This window comes from Myxocyprinus asiaticus, chromosome 31, assembly GCF_019703515.2.
Source record: "Myxocyprinus asiaticus isolate MX2 ecotype Aquarium Trade chromosome 31, UBuf_Myxa_2, whole genome shotgun sequence".
Classification (NCBI taxonomy): domain Eukaryota; kingdom Metazoa; phylum Chordata; class Actinopteri; order Cypriniformes; family Catostomidae; genus Myxocyprinus; species Myxocyprinus asiaticus.
Window position 1 is genome coordinate 36,459,667 of NC_059374.1, and position 8,625 is coordinate 36,468,291.

Genomic DNA, 8,625 nt, shown 5'->3' on the forward strand with positions numbered 1-8,625 from the left:
CACGGGATGCGTATTCTGACATGGTTGTTTCAGAAATGAGAAGCTACACGCTGCATCAGTTAGGGTTAAAAGAATTGTTGCCAGCTGAAACATATTAATCACTGCAATAATGTTCCAATCATAGGCTCTTAAGTATCTGCTTATTTAAATCCAAACGGCAACTTTTGTTTTGGCCAGGCAGTGTATACATTAGGGGTTGCACAGACAAGTCGACTTGTCGACTTTAATGCTCTGCCATGGCGATTTAAGCTTGACGTTGACTAGTCGCTGATCATGTGATTTTGACACTAACAACATGGCCGCCTTGCAGAAGACAACAGGTGAGGAGCCCGGTGGGTCATTGCAGAAAAGCAGCAGTGGTACATCAAGTGTGTGGAAATACTTCACTAAAGATGAAGCCTGTACAACTGTCACTTGCAAAATATAAAAAAGTCTATCTTGAAGTACAACAAAAGTACAAGTGCAATGCACACTCATCTGAAAAGGCAGCCGCTAATGCTTGGTGAGGAACGATGCAAATCATCTCGACAGCAGTCAGTTAGCGACTTCACCAAATGTCCTGCTGTGACAGAGAAAAGACGGCAGAAAATCACCAATTTGCTGGTGAATTTCATTGTCAAAGACATTCGACCTTTAGCTGCAGTGCATGGAGAAGGTTTTAGAGAAATACTGCACTTTTTTGAACCTGGCTATGATGTCCCATCTTACAACACACTGTGGAACACTATCAAACACCAGTACGACAGCCTGTGTGAAAATATTTTGAAGGAGATGAGAGGTCAGAGTGTGTCGCTAACAACTGACTTGTGGACATCCTCCACCATGGAGCCGTACATTACGGTAACAGCTCACTACATCACCGACACATGGAAGCTGAAGGCCCGAGTGCTATCTATGATGCCAGAGAGACATACTGCAGACAACATTGCTGACCATCTGTCTGAGATAATCAAGGAATGGGGCATACCTGTGTTTTGCACAGTCCACGATAATGCCAGTAACATGAACTTAGCCATGGAGCTATGTGAAATGTTTCCCAAAGATCTGGGGTGCACCGGGAACACCCTACAGCTAGCAATAAAGACTGGCTTAGTCTTGCCTGACATTGTGAAGGCTATTGATGCAGCAAGAAGAGTTGTCAGCCACTTTCACCACTCAGCGTTGGCCACTTGTGCCCTGAAGAAACGGCAGGAACAACTTGGCATAAGAGCCAACAAACTCCAGATTGACTGTACGGTCCAATGGAATTCCAAATTCATAATGCTCCAGCGGCTGTTCGAGCAAAGGATCGTGGTGCAATCTGTGCTTGCAGATGAAACAGTCACCAAACCAGCCGTCCCAAATTCACTCGCCATGAAAGCATCACAGTGGGAGCTGCTGGAACAGCTGATTCCATTGCTGCAACCTTTGGCCAAGGCCACTGAAATAATGTGTGGTGAGTTGCATGTGGGGCTGTCTTTCATCTTTCCAGTCATTTTCAACATGATCAGCACCATCATGCGTGTCAAAGCATCTGACCTGACAGCTGTACGTGCCTTTAAGAACACAGTTCGACCGCAGTTGGAAACACGGTTCAAACTGGAGTCCGTTGATCTGACAGAATCCATCCCCACTGTAGACTGTATGCTCGATCCCTGGTTCAAACATCTTAATGTCATCCCAGAGAGTAAAAGAGAGGCCGTCCACAGCCACCTGAACAGCCTGCTCCAGGATGAGGGAGAGCCGCTTGCAGCAAAAGGTGGGTCCGCTGAATGAAACTGCGCTAGCATAATTGATTTAAAATGCTGATCTGTTGTTTTTGTCATAATACATGCAGATGTGGTGAATTTATAGCCTAAATAATTTTCATCCTATGGTGAGGATGTACACAGCGAGGACACAGTTGATAACAAAGGTGAGCCAGTAACTGGGAAAAAGGCCCGACTTGAGCAAGATTTTGAGCAGCTTTTTGGGCCACACTATCACAGTGGGAGGAAAATGGGACACCACTCCACAGCAACCGAAGAAGTCTGTGAATATTTATTAACAACACCACATATTCCCACCATGGAGAACCCCCTGCAGTGGTGGGCCCGCAACCAGGACAAATTTCCCCGTTTGGCCAAGCTTTGCAAAAGCTACATGGCTGTCCCAGCTACCAGCACCCCAAGCAAGATCATTTTTTCACTGGCCGGGAATACCATCACCCGATAGCGGGCGAGCCTCCATCCAGCCCATGTTGATGCCCTCAGCTTCTTACACGCAAACCAGGATCGAAAAGCAAAAACTGTGAATGAGCAGGACTGTGACAGTGAGTAGGCTTACAGCCTAGATCTTGTGTGAGTGTCATTATTATGTTATGCTGACATGCATCAATCATTTCTCTTTTGCACTAAAATGGGAGTTAGTGTTATTGTTGCATTGTTACCGTTAAGTTCTGTATAATTTTTTGCAAATAAATTGCAAATTATGGCATGTTGTAAGCATTCCCATATCTTGTGTTTTTATTAATGACGTCATCAGCGATTAGTCAAGATGGACTCTTAATCACATTAATCACATTAAGAGTTTTAATCACATAACTATCGACTTCTGAGGTCGTTCAACACCTAATATACATAAAATCAAATTTGATTGTGACAGTAAAATGTCTCTAAACAGACATCATTTTCATTCATAGTTTACTGTACATGATTATAGGCTATTATAATCAAATGTCCTGCACATTTAAAATGCATATGCTGTCGGAAATCAGGAGCAATGTATTTCTGATGCTAATTAATTTTTTAAGCTTATCGGTTTTGCTGCCATATTACTAAGGTGTTAAAATCTTTAATTGCATATGTTTTAAAGTGTCTGATATTCCAATTCATAAGTATATAAATTCTGCTAAACATCATGTCTTTACAATATTTGATGACTGATATGCTAAGTGCCAAACCGAAGTTAACTACTGGCTACATACAAATGTTTGTTTACATTGCATTGGACTATGGGTGTCACTTATCTATTAGACCATGAATATTTGCCACTAACAAGACCTCCAACTGGTCATATCGGAAGGCCAGAAAAGCTGCGATAGCCTACTGAGATAGCCTTGAGACTATCCTCATTATCTATATCTAATAATATTTGCTGTCTGATTATCGTCTGGAAGTGATTTACTTTATTTTGGTCACTATTGAAAAATGGTATGTTGTATATTGTAATATATAATTTAATAGTATCTTACTGTGTGCACATTTACATAGAGAGCTTACCAACATGGCTAACATACAGTATGTGTTGATATATGAACTGTAAATTGTATGTTATTATTAGTCTTTCTGCATCATAAAATAACATCACATTAATGACATGTGGTTGTGTAGACTGTTTGAGCAGTTGTTTTCTCTGAATATAAAATAACAAGAGCGTGACCGGCCCTTCTGTCTGTTTAAGGCTAAATGCTGATTTGATGGTTAAGACAATAAAATGTAAACATACTAATGACAGCAGGATGGAGGGTGTGGTACCTGCATTACCTACAGAGATCAGTGAAATAGAGGAAAGGATATAGCACCCCTCCCTCAAAGACACACACACACACACACACACACACACACACACACACACACAAATACACTGTTCAGTGTCAGCTCTCTTGTGGAATGATAATAGGAAGCCACAGTGGGGCTGTGATTGCATCAGCACTTTGATCTGACCGCTAATTGCTGGTGACAGACAGGGTAGCGACAACGCCACTTCCCTGCTTGATGCAGGGGCCTCTTATTCTCAGAGCGGGAGAGAGAGAGAGATTGGGATGGGCTTTAAGAAGCTCGATTTAATCAGTGTCCTCTTGGGAGTCCAGATAAATCCACATTTGCTTGGTGCAAAATTAACTAGAGAAGAAATCAGCTGTAAAAAAAAACCATGGTGACAGTGTGAATCCTTTGCAAAGTGAAAGACACAAGAAAAGAAAGATAAACGTACTTATGTGGCAGAAATGTATTACTGAAAATGTACTTTAAACACAATGCTAACATCATAAATAAGGGATAATGTACAGTCTGCTGGTCATTATCTCTAAATAAACCCAGACAGAGTGATCAGGACCTAGATGGGAAGCGGGGGGTCTTGTATCAGCCTAAAGGGGTTTATTTGCAATAACGATCGCAGACTGCACATTATCCTGCTATTTACACAGATACATAACAAAGAAATTAAAATGTAGGGTACAACGAGTCTAAAGGCCCCCCAGAGTAAAAGGCACTTTGGATCTTTTTTTTCTCCCAAAACCCAAAACAGCAACAAATCCCCCACCACTGTACGTTCCTTAACACCTATTTGTCACTATACACTAGAGATGCTGCAGTGCTAATTTCTGATGGTTAGATTACCGTCTGAGAAAAAAAATAGCTGTTAACTGTTTTTACAATTATTTGATAATTTTCTTATTATGCATTAGCACTGATGCAAAAAATGCATATCATATCACAACTGAACGTCTTAGTGGACATATTTCTGGGGGATATGTGGACGCTAAGGGTAGCCATACAATAAGAAAACTGATAAATGCACAGAAAAATAAATAGTAGGTATATAATAAGAGACGCTCCAATCTAGGGCACGACACCACTTATGCACATCCCAAGCTCAGTGATGTGCTTCACTGTAACCAGAGTGCTTCAAAAGTGCGTAACTGTAAGATTATTGTGGGTGCTCAACATGTAGGTCCATGCATCCTATAGTTTTTTCTTCAACAGTATATTAAAGCAATCCATTGTCTTTCAGACAATCCAACAAAGAATCGGCAACAGACTCCATAAAAATACTGTTTGCAACATCTCACAAATAAAACTTGCATAATAATGACTATGCATAATAATGAGAGCATTGCTTACAGCAGGCGATTTAAAATCCGATCGTTAATAAAATTGACATTTATTGTTGAATGCTGTGAGTTTGTACAGAAGCCATGCTTTGAAAAGTTGCGTCTTAAATTGTCCACATTATTTAAAGTTCACTCACTGATAGTAATTATACGCAAAGCACTGCACACTTAAACAAAAAGTTGCATGTTTTAATTCATCACTTTGAAATCACCACAGCTAAAAATATTAAAAGAACTAGTTTGTTGTTGGACGATAAGTGGAGCATCCTGTCCCATTTGTAGGATGTGTATCTTTCTATGACTTCTGTCTGCTTGTTTCACATCCGTCATCTTCAGTCAGTCATTTAAATGCTCCCAAACAGCCGATTTAAGTAGCTTTTTTGATGGATATCTGGTAGATCGAATCCCTCTGTTATATTTTGGAATTTGTGTGTTTAAGCATTAAGTGTTTAAGAGTTTTCACATTTAGGCTTACAAAATCTACAAAAACTCTTTTATATTATATATTTATACATTATGTATAATATTTTTGCCACGTATAAATAAAGCATTTCACACTTTTTAACATTGGATTCTAAATTCTTACGGTTAAATTAACTGTGACAATTTTAATCACGGTTAAACCGTATTATCGCTGCATCCCTACTATACACTGCAAAATATTCATGATTCATGAGCTCATTGCATGCAGTGTCCTGGAGGTGAATTTGAACTAATTTGATCTAATATTTAATCATTTTTACAATGTTGCAAATATACACTAATTGAGCACTTTATTAGGAACACCTTTACACCTACTTATTCATGCGGTCAGGAGTTTCAGTTAATGTTCACATCAACCATCAGAATGAAGAATAATGTGATTTCTGTGATTTCGACCGTGGCATGATTTTTGGTGCCAGACGGCTGGTTTGAGTATTTCTGTGACTGCTGATCTCCTGAGATTTTCACGCACAACAGTCTCTAGAGTTTTCTCAGAATGGTGCCAAAAACAAAAAACATCCAGTGAGTGGCAGTTCTGCAGACGGAAACTCCTTGTTGATGAGAGAAGTCAATGGAGAATGGCCAGACTGGTTCGAGCTGACAGAAAGGCTACGGTAACTCAGATAACCACTCTGTACAATTGTAATGAGCAGAACAGCATCTCAGAATGCACAGCACATTGAACCTTGAGGCAGATGGGCTACAACAGCAGAAGACCATGTCGGGAACTTTATTAGGACCACAGTGTTCCTAATAAAGTGCCTAGTGAGTGTTTGTAGCTAATGAGAATCCCTGAAATTATCGCATGTAATTCAGGACAAAACACTTATTTGTCATTTTCAGTTTAGTTCAAGGTGATAAAATCAAAAGTTTTTTAATACGTGAAAGGATAGTATTTGGGGTAAAAAGCCCCCCTGTTGCAAGGGCTAAAGGCCCCCATAAAACACATTGTATTTCTTGCGAAAAGATTTATGAAAATGTTTCAAAGGTGGCTCACATTAACTGATCCAATCACAATGGAGATTAATTTGTTTGTTGAATACTTGAGATATTATGAAAAGCCAAATGTGATTGAAATGAACAGAAAATGATTAAACCTTTACCAAAGTGGTTATTTTGGATAAGCATTATCTTAATTTTTTTATTTAAAAAAAAGCATCTTAATGTCTCAAAAATATCTGAATAAATCAACAAATTATGCCCTATAACTATTGTCCCTATATTTAAAATGCCTTACAATGCAAGCGAATGGTGACCTGAACTCACTTTTGACCTGAACTCACTGAAAATCACTTTTATTGTCACACAACCATGTACACAAGTGCAATAGTGGGTGAAAGTCTTGGGTGCAGTTCCGAGCAACATAGCAGTCATGACAGTAATGAGACATATACCAATTTACAATAAACAGATTCACACATCACAATTTACATATCTAATATACACATAATTACATCACAATATACCAATAATAATATACAATGTACAGTATACAATACACACAATATAGAATATTGTACAGTATACAATACACACAATATAGAATTCACATACACACAATATAGAATACATATTATACAATAAAAAAAAAGTATATATAGTATATATAAAATATACAGTAGGTTGTATTGTACTGTATTGACATTCAGGTTGTCGGTTGATAGTCAGTTGCCAGTGTGTTGTTAAGAGAGAATATAATTTAAGACAGTCCAGTGTGAGATAATAAAATTAATAAAGTGCAGTGCTTATGTATATTGATCGTGAGAGATCAAGAGTTCAGAAGTCTGATTGCTTGGGGGAAGAGGCTGTCATGAAGTCGGCTGGTGCTGGTCCTGATGCTGCAATACCGCCTGCCTGATGGTAGCAGTGAGAGCAGCCCCTGGCTCGGGTGGCTGGAGTCTCTGATGATCCTCCGAGTTTTTTTCACACACCACCTGGTATATATGTCCTGGAGGGAGGGAAGCTCACCTCCAGGTCCAAAAAGAATGTCCAAAAAGAACATAAGGCAGCATAAAAGTAATCCCTATGACTCCAGTGGTTAAATCCATGTCTTCAGAATCAATATGATAGGTGAGGGGGAGAAACAGATCAATATTTAAGTAATTTTTTACTATAAATCTCCACCTTTGACCAGCCCCAACCAGTAGGTGGCTAAATGTGAAAGTCACTTCCACATTCGAAGTGTAGATTTACAGTAAAAAAGGATTTAAATATTGATCTGTTTCTCTGTTCTCTGAAATTAAAGGGGTAGTCCACCAAAAAATGAAAATTCTCTCTTCATCAACTCATGTTGTTTCAAACCTGTATGAATGTCTTTCTTATTTGCAACACAAAAGGAGATGTAAAGGCCAAAGCATACTTCTGTATACCTCCTGCGCAAATTTTGTCATCAGTACAGTATGCGCGGACTGTATCAAAACAGATTTTGCATTATGATGCAATAATGCTATGTTGTTTTATACAAGCTTCCTAATAATTGTGGATACCTGTATGTTGACAAAACAAACACCAACAAACTACATATGCACAAGACCACATGAAGCTATTATTATACTGCCATGATAAAGGCCTATTCACACTGAGCAGATGATGATCGAAATCATCACATGCCACACTCAGTTAAACTATGCAAACGAGTATTTAAGGAAGCCCCTGAGCCTGAGCCTGTCCATCTCCATTATATTTCCTGTTACTCCACCCTCTTTTCCTTCTCTAAGCCCCGCGGGTCTCTTGTATCTGCCTGCCAATCTGCGTACCGTTACAGCCATCTCAGTCAAAATGGGTGTTTTCTCTGAGTCACAACAGGTTTGAGTCGCTCAATGCATATCAAGTTAACAGCTCTCCAATGCAGCTGGGGCATGTCATCTCACAGGCAAGCAAATCAATCATCTTTTCTCTTTTTGAGAGATCAGGGCAAACCACCAATGTCATTCTTCCATCTTTCCCCATACCAGCCCATTATTTTCTTTCTTTGACTCTATACAATATCTTTCCCCCCACCTTGCTCTTGTACTTTTTTCTCCCCATTTTTGCCAATTTTTCTTGCTTTACTTCCCTCCGGGTCTTCTGGTCAAACCATTCAGGGAGCTTACTAATTAATCAAATGAGCAGTCGACACAGGAAAACCTCTGGACCAAACTGCTGGTATGCAGTAATTAGTGTGTTTGGGGCCAGGAATGTGTGGACTTGGGATACACACACCCGAAAATACACACGTATAATAGCAGCAAAGGTCATTTGTTATAACTGTGCCTGAAACAATAGTTGGAGCTTTTGAAGCACAGGTCATT